At 26.6% G+C, this 16666-nt stretch overlaps 1 protein-coding gene across 1 annotated transcript in view; it reads right to left on the minus strand.

Annotated features, from left to right (window-relative positions):
- Position 1: 1 nt before the first annotated feature.
- The window catches only part of LOC122859553, a 39259-nt gene continuing 22594 nt past the window's right edge, over positions 2–16666 (minus strand). Inside the window, exon 3 of the mRNA XM_044163217.1 lies at positions 2–3672. The gene's annotated coding sequence lies outside the window, so the exon portion shown is untranslated. The remainder of the gene's footprint in view (positions 3673–16666) is intronic.

Here is a 16666-nt window from a genome sequence, read left to right on the forward strand (position 1 = left end):
ATATTCATAATCACTTTAGCGAATGACAATTAGATATTATAATTATAGTGTATATGTGCTAAAAAATATATTTCATATAATGCGTATCGGCGTCGATAATAAAAAATGTTATTGGTTTTATTTTTATTTAATGCATCAACAACAAACGTCACAATATTTTATAGATACCTATCACAATGACCTATTGAGTGTATCTTGTTAACTGAGGTATTTTATTACTTTCTTATCATTCAGCTTAACTTATTTCAAAATACTTAAAGTTATTTCAAAAACAGACTGAAGGTACTGAGAACTTGGACCCGTAAACCTGTGCACAGAAAACTTATCGATTATTTGTTTTTCATTGAATTTATTTTTGAAGTTAATTTGTTTCGTTGAATTGAAGTTTATTAATTTAATCAGATGCGATACTAAAAATACAACAATCATGATGAATTCCAGTATACTTTTTAATTTATAAATAAATAACAAAAAAAAATTGATAACAACAGTGGAATAATGTTTTTAGTGTAAATGCAACGGAAAATTTAGTCATGTGTGATTTGACAGTATAATGGGGTTAGTAATGTGCAATTCAATTTGAATTCCGAATTTATTTATTCAGGGATTGACGTATGAGTATCCGGTCAACATGCTAGTCAACCAGTTATAGCTGAAGTTTAAATACTCTGGCTAAATCACAAACAATGCCTAGATGCGAAAAAGTTATTAAAAATATTCTTCCAGAAAATATTTTCGACGTAAAAAATGGAATTTATCAAACTCCTATTCTGAATGAATAACATTATTTTTCACTGGTTTAGAAATACGAGATAGAAGACTGCATGGTCTGATTGACCTAGACCTTTTATCACCGGAAACACTTATTGAAAGGAAGTGACGTTGCATGTCGCAAACAACCCCCGGCATGGAACTAACTCTGATCATCTGGATATCGACCCTCTCAAAGAACAGAAAAACCTTACTAACAGCTTCTATTGGGTCAGTAAACTTTCTGCACTGGATTAAACAAATAAAGATTTTCTTTGGATATTAGCAATATCACGCTGAATTGATATTCGAAAAAAGCAATTACATAACATCAAAAAAATATATGAATAAACATGTCATGCTAAATTTCAATCCTATATATATATAATATACTTTACTACTTAATACCCCATACTGTTAAAATTTTTTGTTAAAATTAAGACAAAAAATTCTGTTAAATAGAAATTTTTGTCTAGGAAATAAAAACATTTGAAAAAAATAAAAAACAGTTTGGTTGGAAAAAGAAATAAATCTCGATTCGAGTATTAGAAACATCAAATAAAGTGAAAAAAATGTTTAGTAACGGATTCGTTCTATTGAAAATTGAAAATTTTCAAGACTCCGGCGAAAGCCCGTGTGGTTCCTCTTGATTATTCCAAATTCATTTTAGTTTTTTTTTTATTAATAATTTTAAATTATATGATTAAATATTTTTTGTTTTTTTCGCGCTGTTTTTCACCTGTCAAATTATGTACATAAATCAAAATACAGATGAAAAAAATTTGAGGTTATACCACTTGTAATTAATAATTTTATTAGATTCGTTCAAAAAAGAAATCAATACAAATATAAAAAGAATAAATCGTTCAATTTACTTTTTTTTTAACTGAACAAATCTTTTTTAGAACCATTTTGTTTATTACTTTTATTTATAAAATTTGTCCATGGTAGTTTTTTTTTTTATTTTCAATAACATGATAATTTAAATAACTATTTTATCGATCAAGCAAATTGTAACCACAGCAAAGAAAGTTTTACGCATGCGCTTTAAACTCTTTTTTGAAGAAAAAATGTTTAAAATAAAAATCGGTAATCGTTTATATTTTGGATAACTTTTGAACAAATTAACATAAAAAAGTTTTATTAAGCTCAAAAAATTTAATATGAAATTTCTGAGAGCCACCCTGTCTTGATAAAAATCGCTAAAATCACTCCTTCGTTACTATTTTTCAACTGTAACATAGAGGATATGATAGTGATTGTTATAAACAATTGCTGATATCTAATTAACAAATGATCAGAGCAAATTTTATCAAGAGAGGGTGGCTCTCGGTATCGAAAAGACAATTAATTTGAGCTATAAACAAAGCTTGTAAGTTAAAATTTTAAAGAGTTATGCAAAATATATAAAAACAGCAATTTTGTTTTTTTGATTATTAACAATCTTCCAACGACATTAAAAACAATTTTCAACTCGATTATTATAAATTCCGTCATTCTTAATATCCTGGCAAAAAATCGCATCCATGATTTGTTCTTAGTTTTCTTATTATTTGACTTTGAAAATTATACGGTGGTCGTTTTTTGTTAATAACAAATTAACTAACAATTGAAATTACTTTTAGTAAGTCCCCGGTTCTAGTATTTTCATAGACAAATAATTTGGTCTTAATACGATTCTTCTAACTTTATTACTTTACAAGATATGATCATTTTAAAAAAAACGTGTATGAATTCAATACTATAGGCTTCGCCTACGTAAAAGATTTATTTTATAACAATCATATCCTCCATTTAAAACAATTGGAGGAGTTAAATCAATATTATTATTCCTTATTCAATAAATATACTTGTCTTGAAAAAAATGATGATTTGTATTATACATCAAGAAAAATTTTCTTAGAGATCCAGACTTTTTGACTTTTTGACAAAATAACATGCATGTCAGTATACCTACACGCAGCAAAATTTTGATTAAAAATTATTGAAGTGTATAAGTAAAAAGAGTTGATTACATTCTCGGACCTATTTTTATACATAAATATCAATATTTTTTTCCATTCTGAATTTTCAGTTGTCTTACTGAAGGCTTTAGTAAAATTTTAATCGGTGATAATATCCTATATTAAGTTATAAAATTTACTACTATATATCCGTAATTCATTTTGGTATAGTTTTAGGACACAATTTAGTGGAACTAAAATTACCGACTCTTGAATGTATATATTTTACTAGATTCACTGAACTTTTTTTTTTTTTTTTTTAGTTTTTTAAAATCGTTTAATAAAAAAAAAAACTAGAGATTAGAAAACAGACAATAAAAAAAAAAAAGAAAAAAAAAAAAAAGAATGCCGCATATATATTTCAACATGACAATATTATTGTTCAAAAACTAAAAATAATTTACAAAAAACAAAAGAATTTTGTTTTTTTTTATTCAAACACTCATACTTCGGAAATCAATTGAGAAATAGAAAAAAAACATTCTGAGTAACCTGTTTCGAATAAAATTTGTAACAATAATTTTGATAGGTTGCGGAGAGATTTAACTTATCATACTAAAAATTATACACTACATTATTCTTACAACTTGTGTGTCACCAAGAATTTTTACCCAACCTAGACTGCAATTTTTACTCAAAATTCATCTCCGTTCATTCATAAATATACAAATATACTGAACCCTCGATTGAATTTTTCCGCTGTATCTATAATGATTAAGTGTATAAATATATAATTACTTATAAAAATAGGAAATCATATAGATGTATAATAATACAAGTTTAATTTTAAGGCACATAACTATGCCCGATGGAATTAGCCTAAACTAATTACTCAAGACATGTGCTTTCGATGGCTGATGAATTTCCTTAATGTGATGAATCCCAGTTATAGTTTGAATACATTGTTGAAAAAGACCATCTGGAAACAAAAAAATAGATAATAAATAAAAATATTCGAACTTTACTCTTGTTATGGTTTTGAAGTATAAAATGCATGAGGCTGTGGCTTTTGCTAAAATCTTTCATTTGAGCCTAATATGAACAGTCTATCTTAATTATTATGGAAACTATGAGTGGTCTTCTTAAAAAATGTACAGAAAGCAATACTATGGTGGGGTGCTTCGCGCCTATCCCACCTCCGTAATAAATTACGTTAAAGCCAATTCATGCCAGATGGCAGAAAAAGAAAAAAAATCCCTTGTCCATCTTTACATTAAAATAATATAGACAGAGCGTGGAACATGAGGAGAAAAAAATAAAAAGGGAGTGCGATCTAAGGGAGAGATCCTCGACGTAAGAGTATGACAAGAATTTGGAAAAAAAAACATTAGTTTTTTCTTCAGCATCCCAGAAAAAAATATCTACTTCCTCTTTATTCTGATTCTTCAATTTTTGGATGAATCTTCAATACTGACACACATACAAGAAGAATATATTGCTGTACTGAAGAATAGTTCTATAACCAATATTCTATATTTTTTTTATTGCTTATTCACTATATTTTGATCTTCCTATATTTTCAGGTAAGTCTTCCTTACAGCACACATCAAGAAAAAAAATAACTTGGAAATTCAATCTAGACCTTGGAAACGTTGAATTAATGTCGGAGTTAAGGTTTTATTGCGCTATTTCTAAATCAAATGGTTTTAAAAATTTGATAGTTAATTAAATAGAATAATAACGGATTTCGACCGTGGATATAATTAGATATTTATAATGTCAATTTCTAACACGTCTCAAGATAAAAATTTTAAGTACGGAAAAAATCTTGAGGCTGCCAGACTTCCTGATCAAGATCTCTCATTTGATTAAGATCTTTTTTACATCTAAATTTATTAGGGCATCATCGTCGAAGCTTGAGGTTGAGGTTTCAAGCCAGTTGTTCCTCTCAACTGAATGTCAAAAAAAAAAAAAAATAACAAAATAAATAAAATGATCAAAAAAAAGCAGTTTGTGTTATTGGACGCATATGAGAGTTAAACTTCTTACTTCTTCAGCAATTCGAAGTTTGTTTGATAGGGATCCAATCGCTTTAAGTATAAACGATTCATATGTAAGTTAGCAATAAAAAAGTTTTACCAATTATTGAAAACAAATAAATTTTCCCCTATGGCCATATACGTGAGCGATCACCATACGGTGCGAACTGAAATCATTTATGACCTGTGTTCAGAAATAATAGGAAAGTTTGATTTAAAAAAATTGCAATTTATTTTCTTAGAAAAGTGTATTTTTATCAGGATGTATATATGCATGTGTATATCATCATTGCCGTTCAGCTTCACTGTTTATGTCAAATATTATTACATTTTATACACTTTAATTAACAATAGCTAGAAATCGGGATGAGACGAAAATCTGATTTTTTTTTTTCTAAATCATCTAAACAATTAATTTTTCATCAAATTGGTAAGAACCGTTTTTTTGTTAGAACCAAAAATATAAGAAATGAAAAAAAATTTCTATACATGCAATAATTCTATACTACTTGAAAAGAAAAACTGCTTGAAATCACCTATTTAGAATTATAATTATAATTATCTCTAAAACTAGATGGGACATAATTACAAAATTAGATAAATATTAAGAAGCCTTGTGGTCTACAGGTTATGGCGTTTGCCCGGAAAGCAATAGACTCGGGTTTGAATCCCGGCGGGGGAAATTCTTAATTTTTTTCCAAGTTTCTGTTTTTCATTCCAAGTATTTTTGTCTAGGAAATAAAAACATTTGAAAGAAGTGAAAAACAGTTTGGTTAAAAGAAAAAGTAAATCTCGATTCGAGTATTATAGAAACATCAAATAAAGTGAAAAAAGATTTATTTTATACCAATCATATCCTCGATTTAAAACGATTGGAGGAATTAAGGGATTTGGACGATTTTTTAAAACGAAGAGAGAGACAACATTTTTTCTCTGTTTTTTGTCTTTTTCGCACTCATAGAAATATTGTGTTTCTGGAAGTCATCCGCAAGAGGTCTTTAGTCATTTTTCAATAATTCCTCATAAAAATCCATTTTTTCATACTTTAATTATTAATTGTAAAAAAACTATGCTCCAAACTTCTTTTATTTTTTGATGTGTAAACATCTTTAGGCGCGGGTTGGGTTAGAGTAAAAGGAAAAAACATAGAGTTTAGACGTCAGATCCGGTAACGGATCTGGGCAGGAATCCATTTTCTTTCAGTCTACATTGCGCCTTGCAGTGCCATGGTAATCGGTCGGTAACCGTTACCATCAGCCGTTCTGTAGTATAGATGAATTTAAATGCGCGTATTTATATATTTAATTTATTTATTATTATATATATATATGCGCCGTTGTATATATTAATATACAAGTATTTTATTTGTATTTATTAGTTATACTTGCATTTGTTAGGCGAAGTAAAGTTCATATTGTACATATATATACATTATACATGCATATGCAAGTATTTTTCATTTACAAGATTAATATACCTATTATTATTGTTTATATGAAATAATATTTCCTAAATACAAAACATAATATTGAATTATTATACAATAATAATTTATTTATAATATTGACTAATTTTATGTTTTAAAAAAAGAGAAATAGACATTGATGACTGATGTGTTAGTTTGAAAGAGAAAATTATTATTGTAATTGTACAGAAGAATTTCAGAAGATATTATCATAACCGAGACAACATGTTTTTTTATTCGGTTTTTATAGAAAATTTTCCCACGATTACGGGAAAAATACGGAAAAAATTCCTACGAATGCGCAGTGGTTAAAAATGGAGTTGAAATATGGAAAAAACGGCTATTTATCGGTTATATATCGTGTAGCTATTGAAATAACGATTAATTTTCAAATTTAATAATGGCCATCAATGAATCTCGTCAAGTAAAAAAAATAGTCAACATAAAAAAATTCGATATCGCGAATAGTTTTCGAGTTATAATAACTTATATATTTCGATATATTAAGTTTTTTTTTTAATATTAATAAAGGCAATCGATAAAACTCGCCAAGCTAAAAAAAAAGCCCAATAAAAATTTTTATATCTCGAATAGTTATCAAATTATCGATATTTTTTTTAAAATGTATACAATTTTTTTTTCTCAAAAAAAAAAGTCGAAATTTTTGTTTTTTTTTTCAAAAAAACTGCTAATTATTGATTGTCGCGTATTGTTAAGCACGAATATTGTAGCGATATTTATCGCCTACCTTAAAAACCCATCTTATTTTATTTGTTAGACTTTCCGCCGGTGATATTATTTAATTATTTATTTAATTTTGTATTTAAAACTCCAGCTGATGCAGAGAATATTTATTTAAAATACTATTTATTTATTTTTTTTTATTTTTGTTTGATAGAAATCCGGGTGAACCCGGTAATACGTATTTTGATTATTATTATTATTATTTGAGACTCCAGCTTGATGCGGAGAGTATACTATTCAACGAACTATATCAAAAAGAAGAGGGGAGTAGTATAAGAATTCAGACTACGTATTGTTTTAGAGTAGCACAAACTCTCTCTCTGCTTTGGGACTCCGAGCTGAACAGTCGTTCTCTCTGAATAACCAAGTATTCTGAGCCTCTATGGGTTATCCCTGAGAGTAGCCTCGTGTTCGTTTTGGTTATGTTTGACTGAGGTTAGTCCTGGTCTCGTTTAGCTTTTGATTGTTGATTTCGCGTGTATCTTTGATTTAAATTAATTATTGGGGGTTTGTGACGACGAACTACGATTAAGTTGATTTAGTTAATTTGGATTTTTGGTAGAATAACGCGTAAATTAATTTTCCGATCACGATTTTAGTTTTGCTTTTGTATATGAATATCTTTTGAGGCTATTTACGGATTTAGAGTCGATTTACTGGCGGTTTGTGTAAGCAGATTTCGATTAAGTTGAGGTATTCTCGATTCTAATTTTTGGTTATAAAATATGCTATTTTGGATTTTTGATACGTTTTTAGTTATGTTTTGTATTTTATTATTGAGATTTTGAATATAAATGTTGATTTACTGCTTTGCTTAAATATTGTTTATTAAATTTATTGTTCAATTAATTCTCACACACAACTTTACCCGTCCCTCTCTCCATAACCCACACCCTGAGCGACCCTGAGGTTTTCCTCGAAGACTGAGTCTATGGAAGGTTTGTTTCGATTGAGTTTCTGGTGTTAATTTTGTGCTTTTAATTTCCGATTACGACTACGATTTGGTTTAAGATTTCGACTACGATTAAGATTATGTTTGAGTTTCCGTTCCGTTTCCGTTACGTTGCAGTGTTGCAGTTGGATTTACAGCAGGTTTTATGGTTCTACTCCGATTTTACTCATTTTACTAGTTATTATTGTTATTATTGCGTTTGAGAATTTATTGTATAATTTTGAGTTACGAAACTACGTTTTTCAGTTATTATTATTATTATGTTTCTCATTTATTAATTTTTGGTATTATTGTTTGGCCTAAAAATCGAATAAACCAATAATATATTTAATATTTATTTATATTTATTTATAAATATTATTTGAAAATATCAATTCCCATAGCAACAGTCCGAGAAGGTAGCTGACTCAAAATGTCATGTTACAATATATATTTTTTCTTTTTGAAAATAATGAATATATCCAAGTTTTTTTTACTTGGCGCTAGGTTTTTTACTTAGCTATATTTTTTACTTAGCTATTTTTTTTACTTAGCTATATTTTTTACTTAGCTATATTTTTTACTTAGCTATATATTTTTTACTTAGCTATATTTTTAACTTGGCAATATTTTTTACTTAGCTATTTTTTTTACTTAGCTATATTTTTTACTTAGCTATATTTTTTGCTTAGCTATTTTTTTTACTTAGCTATATTTATAGCCAAACACACAATACCTACATAAATTTACCAGCTATATCTTTTACTTAGCTATATTTTTTACTTAGCTATTTTTTTTACTTAGCTATATATTTATAGCCAAACACACAATATCTACATAATTTTACCAGCTTTATTTTTAACTTAGCTATATTTTTTACTTAGCTATATTTTTTACTTAGCTTTATTTTTTTACTTAGCTCTATTATATTATCAATTATGAAAAAAATTATCATTAACATTAGAAAGATATCGATAATTCGAAAACTATTCGCGCGATCAAAAAATTGTATTCGATTTTCTTTTCTCCTTGATGAGTTTAATCGACTTCCATTATTAAATAAATAAATAAAAAAAAATCGATATATCGAAATTTTAAAAAATATTATAACTCGAAAACTATTCGAGATATCGAAGTTTTTTTAAAAACATTTTCTTCTCCCCAACGATCTCTATTGATTGCCATTATTAAATTTAAAAATAATTTGTTATTTCAATAACTATACGACATATAACCGATAAATAGCCGTTTTTTTTATATTTCAACTTCATTTTTAACCACTTTGCGCATTCGTAGGAATTTTTCGTAGAAACACTCCGAAGATGTTTACACATAATAAACCCGCGAGTCTAGATGGCTCACAAAATTTTTTTTCTATACGTTTTCTTTTGTCTCATTTCATAACCCGATAGTTTTTTTTTCATGATGTCATATTGTCGATTGGAGATATTGGTATTTTAATGGATTTTTTTTTGACAAAAATCGCATTCTCTATAAGAGCCAATGTTAAAAGTTGTCAACTTTAAAAATTAATAAAAAAAAAACTATCTATCTTCCTACGTAGAAAAATTATATCTGAAATATATCTCAATTATATCTCAATTATATCTCAATTTCGACAGATATGGAGAAGATATAAAAAAGATATCGAATATATCTAAATAATATATATTATATATTACTTTTATATTCCTGGTAGAAAAAATTATTCAATTATTCAATTTAACATTTTTTTAAACAATAAATTTAAAATTTTTTAAAATAATAAATTCAACATTTATTTAAACATTAAAAAAATGTTGAATTTAATGTTCAAACAAATGTCTAAATTTTTGTTTAAATAAATGTTGAATTTATTGTTTAAAAAAATGTTAAATTTATTGTTAAAAAAAATATTGAATTTGAATATATTTATAGTATATATATTTTATATCTCTTTTTTATGTTCTGCAGATCTATGCTATATATATTGCATATCTTTTTTATATAGACTATGATATATATATCCAAATAGAAAAATATATAAAATCGGTTATTATAAAATCTAAAAAAAAATCTATAAAATATATATATATATATTCCATATTTTTTCGTTAGTTTATAATTTCGTTATTTATATTTTCCGACTTTACATGTATATATGAATAATTTTTTCTACCAGGAATATAAAAATAATATATAATATATATATATATATATATATATTTATATATATATATAATATATATATATATATATATATATATATTCGATAGATTATATATATATTAGTCATTATCATATATATTTTTCATATTCTCGTATAGATAAATTCTTATATATTCATATAATTTATATATATAATAATAGTAGATATAATATACATATTATTAGATATCGTATCTCCTCCATATCTGTCGAAATTGAGATATAATTGGGATATATTTCAGATATAATTTTTCTACGCTAATTAGCCAACGTGTACTTTAAGTTTACGAAAATCACAATCAAATGAAAATCTTGCGATGGCCACGCGGGCTAAGATATGCGTTTAGAAATTAGAAGGTAGTAGGTTCGGTTGTCGGTTAAGACTCAAAAATAGATTTAGGTTTTCGGATATGTAGGCATTCGAATATGATAACAATATGATAAAGAGTAAATAAGAATAAAAAATATAATTTTTTTTTTTTTTATTAAAAAACTTTTAAAATATCTTTTTACGTCTTGAGTTATACTCTTATTGCTTTTAATTTAGAAAATAAAGTCTTGGAAAAAAAAAAATTAAGTTTTGATTCGAGGCAATATATATCCCACGTGGAAAAGTATAATATAAATTATATATAAAATTTACATAGATTATGTATAAGTTTTACATAGATAATACATAGTTTTGGGCCTATTTAGTATGTATAATCTATATATAATTTATACATAATCAAGGTTAATTTTAATTATTATATATACTAATAGTATATTGAATATATTATATATAAATAATAATATAAATTAATATATTGAAATTTTCTTTTTTTAATTATTTACAATTATTGAGGATTTTTTGTTTTTGAACTTTGATTAATTACGCAATGTTTAAAGTTAACTTTAAACATTTTTATATACAGACTGTATATAAACTATACTAATACATTTATGCCCTTATATATACCCTTATTACTTTCTAAAATTTTTCTGTATATTTCATATAGATTGTGTATAGATTATATATATATAAATATAAGATAATCTATGTAAATTTTATATATAATTTATATTATACTTTTCCACGTCCATGAAAAAAGAATGTTATTATTTTCACTCAAGAATATTATAGCATATAAGAAGACAAATTGTGTATAAAATTGAGGGACTCTATTGATAAACCAAGGCGTACAAGTATATACATCAAAACAAAAAGTGTCTAAAATTTAGGCAATTTTGTTTTAAATTAAACCAAATCTGTTGTAAGGCAAGACGTAATATTGTCTAAAATTTAGACATTTTTGTTTTTAAGAAAACGAAATCTGTTACAAAGCAAGACGACCGTGTCTAGAATTTAAACATTTTTGTAATTCGTAAAACCAAACTTGTTACAAAGCAAGACGACCGTGTCTAGAATTTAGACATTTTTGTTTTTTAAGAATCAAAATCTGTTACAGAGCAAGACGACTGCGTCTAGAATTTAGACATTTTTGTAATTAATAAAACTAAACTTGTTACAAAGCAAGACGATAATGTCTATGATTTAGACTTTTTTGTAATCAATAAAACCAAACGTGTTACAAAGCAAGACGTAACAGTGTCTAGAATTTAGACACTTTTGTTTTTTTGATAAGAAGTCTGTTACAAAGCAAGACGACCGTGTCTAGATATTAGACATTTTTGTAATTAATAAAACTAAACTTGTTACAAAGCAAGACGATAATGTCTATGATTTAGACCTTTTTGTAATCAATAAAACCAAACGTGTTACAAAGCAAGACGTAACAGTGTCTAGAATTTAGACACTTTTGTTTTTTAAGTATAAGAAAATCTGTTACAAAGCAAGACGACCGTGTCTAGATATTAGACATTTTTGTAATTAATAAAACCAAACTTGTTACGAAGCAAGATGAAAGTGTCTGAAATTTAGATACCTTTGATTTTTTTCAAGACAATTATATTTATTGAATAAGAAAAAAAAAATATAAATTTAATTCCTCCAATTGTTTTGAATGGAGGATATGATTGGTTTAAAATGAATCTTTTTTCACTTTATTTGATGTTTCTAATACTTGAATTGAACCTGAATAATACATAATCGAGAATTTCATTTTTTTCCAATGAGACATATTCTTGATTCCTACCAAACTGTTTTTTACTTCTTTTAAATGTTTTTTTTTCCTAGACAAAAATTTCTATTTAACAGAATTTTTTTTTCACAGTGTTGTTTTGAAAAAGTAAGAATATTTTTGAATTTTTGTGTATCAAAAAAATAAGAATTTTTTGGTATTTTTATAGCCCACAAGCTAAAACTGATTGATTGCCTTAACTAATGATGTTTCAATCAACGACGCTTCATTAGTAGACTTTAAGATATTTTTTTCAAATTTTTAGGTCGAATATTTTTTTTTTTATTTAATAAAATGTAGTGTCAAAATTTTTTACTTTAAGATTTGAACTATCGAACTGAATCAGTAAGTAACAACATCAAACAAAAAAAAAAACAGGCTTTTATTTTGCAATAAAATAACCCCACGGAACACTTAGGGTGCAGCGGGCACTTGACTATATTTTTTTTTTTTTTTGTTCCCTTTGTGAATGATTTTGAATGATTTTTATCTCATTTTATCAAATTTACATGGTATCTTACATGTGATCATTGGCCGGTATTCACTCTAAATAGATGGTGTTAAATGAAACTCCACAGTGAAAAAAAAACGGGGCTGAAGTTGGCGGCCACTTTGGCATCCTAATCAGAGACGAATAGGGTGCCGGGCCGCGGCTCATGAAAATTTCAGAAAAATCAAGTAAAAGTAGTGAAATTTTGTTAGTAAATACTTTAAAGCATGAAAGAAATGCTTATTAATTTTTTAACACCCTCTAAATAACACATTTCGTTTTCAGTTATTGTCTTGACCAGCTCAATTTTATGAATTCAACTTGTATAAGCCTGAAGACTTCTTTTTCCACTAAAAATTTTATTGCACTGGATACATTTAATTTCATTCTTTTCTTCTATTGTTTTTCATTTGTAAATGTAAATGAATTGTCACCAAAATATCACACAATTGCACACAATACAAATTTATAAAATTTACTTAATTACTATATGCATCAATCTATATTGATATTATTTATTTATTGTATTATTATAATATTAATTACCTTGACAATTAATATCCAAATTCAAATTAAATAAATATATAATTATGAATATTTTTTATATAATAACATAATAATATATAGATATTCCCAAAAGCACAATAAATACGAAAAGATATATAAACAAAAGGTTACGTTCATCAAGAAACATGTGTATGTTGTATATATTAGCATAATTAGCATGACAGGATTTGCAGGTATGTGAAGTTAGCACAATCAAACCGGACTATATCAGGAGTTACGTGCGAATTATATGCGTTTTTTGTGCGGAATCCGCAATTTTTGTGCGTTTTTTTTTGTTTTTTATAGTCTGGTTTGATTGTGCTATAAATGTATGTGCTAACTTTACAGACCTGGGATTCGCGCCTATATCCCAACAACATATGGCGCACGCACCATCGATGCGCTATTAAATACTATACTGACATATATAAAAGATTTTTTACACCATCTAAATATGTTAGTTTTTTTGCTCTATAGACAGATGCTTTTAGCAGCTGATTTTGATATTGAAAAATAAATCCTTTCGTAAATAATTTCGTAAATAAAAATATTTTATATTTCTATTTACATATCCTGTAAAAAAAAAAACTCATTAAACTTGACGGAAAGAAAAATAAACAATAACAACATGAGACTTGGGAACATAGGTTGAAGTATCATTATTTGATTCGCGCCATCGATGCTATATTGAATACTATACTGACATATATAAAGGTTTTTTCACACCATCTAAATATGTTAGCTTTCTTGCTCTATAGACCAATGCTTCTGGCAGCTGATTTAGATAATCGAAAATAAATCCTTTCGTAAATAAAAATATTTTATATTTTTGTTTACACATGATGTAAAAAAAAAAACTCATTAAACTTAATGGAATAAAAAATAAACAATAACATGTGACTTGGGAACATAGCTTAAAGTATCATTATTTAATTTGCGCCATCGATGCGATATTGGATACTGTGGTAAATATAAAGGTTTCCCACACCATCTACTACTACCTTGCACAATTTCATTTTTATAATGTTGTCAAATTGCTCTGGACTTGGAAACCATATTGCTTTGATCTGATTTGGTTTTATAATGTTTGTCAGAGTGCAGTAAGGTTTTAAATAATCTTCAAGAAAGACGCAATTTCTGAAAATGATTTTAAAGTTTAAAAAAAAGGTATACATCTCAAAAATCTGTTTTTATTTTTATTAAAAAGATTCAATAAATTTATAAGATGATCAGAAGACAGAATATTTTTCACATCAATCAAATAATATATTCCAAAAGGTTCAAGAAACAAAGGCACGATAAAGACAAAAGGATCTATAAACAAAAGGTTACGTTTATCAGCAAGCATGTGTATGTTGTATATTAGTACATTAGCACACCTGATGAGCAGGATTCGCGCCCATATCCCAACGGCATATGGCGGAGGCACCATCGCTGCGATATTGAATACTGTACTGTACTGATATAAATAAAGGTTCTCTCACACCATTCTACTATTATTGCTCAATTTTATTTTATAAGGTTGTCGAATTGCTCTGGACTTAGAAGCCATAATGCTTTGATTCAATTTTGGTTTTTAATGTTTGTCAGAGTGCCCTGAGTTTGGCAATTGCCGAGTTCGTTCCCGCTTCCCCGAAATGCCCGGATTAATTTTGGAGGGCGGGGCACGTTCATCCGAGTTCTTTCCCAAAAAAAAATTCGAGTTCGTTCCAATCGTTTCCCCTACCGTGTCCCCTCCACTTCGCCAGTTCGCTTCTTTCCGAAGACCGAATTCAACCGAGTCTAGCCGGTGCAGCACGATTTGTAATTCCACCAACCATCGATCAAGCATGCCCGAATCTAACCGAGTCTACTCGGTGTAGCACGACTTTTTAGTATTATTAAGATATTATTGATTAATATCAAATATTAATACTTTATTTATTGACTTATTAATTACAATACAAATTTAATAATTAGTTTATCAATTAATTATTTAATTTTAATTGAGATTACTATTTAATATAAAGTTTGACTTTTGTATATTGACATATATATTGAATTTATTTTCTATACGGTTATTTATTTTATAAGCAAAAAGTTACTAATTATGACCAAAGCCAGGATGTTCGTCGGCGAAACTGGTCAGCTGAGGGTGCCATGGTTATTAATAACTTAGTTTGTTTATGTTAAAAAAAAAAAAAACAGATAGACACTCACGAGTTTAATTAGTACGAATGAATACTATGTCCGGTATATATCGATAAAATAAATTCAAATATAGATATATAACCCTGGTTGATAAAATGTTCGGACTTAATTTTTTTTTTGTTTAGACAAAAATTTAAACATTTTATTAAACATTAAATTCAACATTTTTTTAAACAGTAAATTCAACATTTATTTAAACATTAAACTCAACATTTTTTTAAACAATAAATTTAACATTTTTTTAAACAATAAATTCAACATTTATTTAAACAAAAATTTAAACATTTGTTTAAACATTAAATTCAACATTTTTTTAATGTTTAAATAAATGTTAAATTTATTGTTTAAAAACACGTAATAATTTATGACTTATATTTAAAGAAAATAAATATAAATAATGAATAATTGATAAAAAAAAATATTATATTTATGTATATCATATCAAAATATATAATTTATAATATTATATTATTATTTTTTATTTTATTTCATCTATTATTATTCATTTTTAAGCACTCAAAATAAATTATTTTATATTGACATTTATATTTTACTTCAACTTATAGTTAAAAAAATATATTATATATATATACAATATACATTATATGTATATAAAACACATTTTTAAACATGCCTGCAATTTGCCGCCAATCCTAAGCTTGGAAAAAATGTGAAGGGAAATGTTAAGGGAGGGGGTATCCAAAACTAAAATAGGGGAAATCGCGATGGGAACGAACTTGGCTGCAATAGTACCGCCCCCAGAAACGAACTCGGATTTTTTTTAGCCTTAATCCGGGTTGGGAACGAACTCGGTAACAGCCCTGAGTTTTTAAGATAATATCAAGAAAAACGCAATTTCTGAAATTGATTTTGAAGTTTAAAAAAAAAGTATACATCTAAAAATTCTGTTTTTTTAAAAAAAAAAAAGTGTGATATTTAATAAAATGATCAGAAGACATAATATATTTCATCATCAATCATATTTTAAAATAATTTCCCGAGGAATTGAAGGGTTAAGGTTAGCTCTATGCCGATAATATATAGGCACGGTAGTTAATCTCGTTTCTCCCACTTTTTTTTTTTTTCTTATACTTGACGCGAGGCACTACCGTGCTTCTTGATATTAAAATTGTATTATTTACTATATAGTATAATATATTATTACCTTGACAGTTGTTATCCAATTTACACCAAATAAATATATGTATAATTATCTAATATTTTTCACATCAATCGAATAATATATTCCAAAAGGCACAAG

This window comes from Aphidius gifuensis, linkage group LG6 (assembly GCF_014905175.1).
Source record: "Aphidius gifuensis isolate YNYX2018 linkage group LG6, ASM1490517v1, whole genome shotgun sequence".
NCBI classification, from domain to species: domain Eukaryota; kingdom Metazoa; phylum Arthropoda; class Insecta; order Hymenoptera; family Braconidae; genus Aphidius; species Aphidius gifuensis.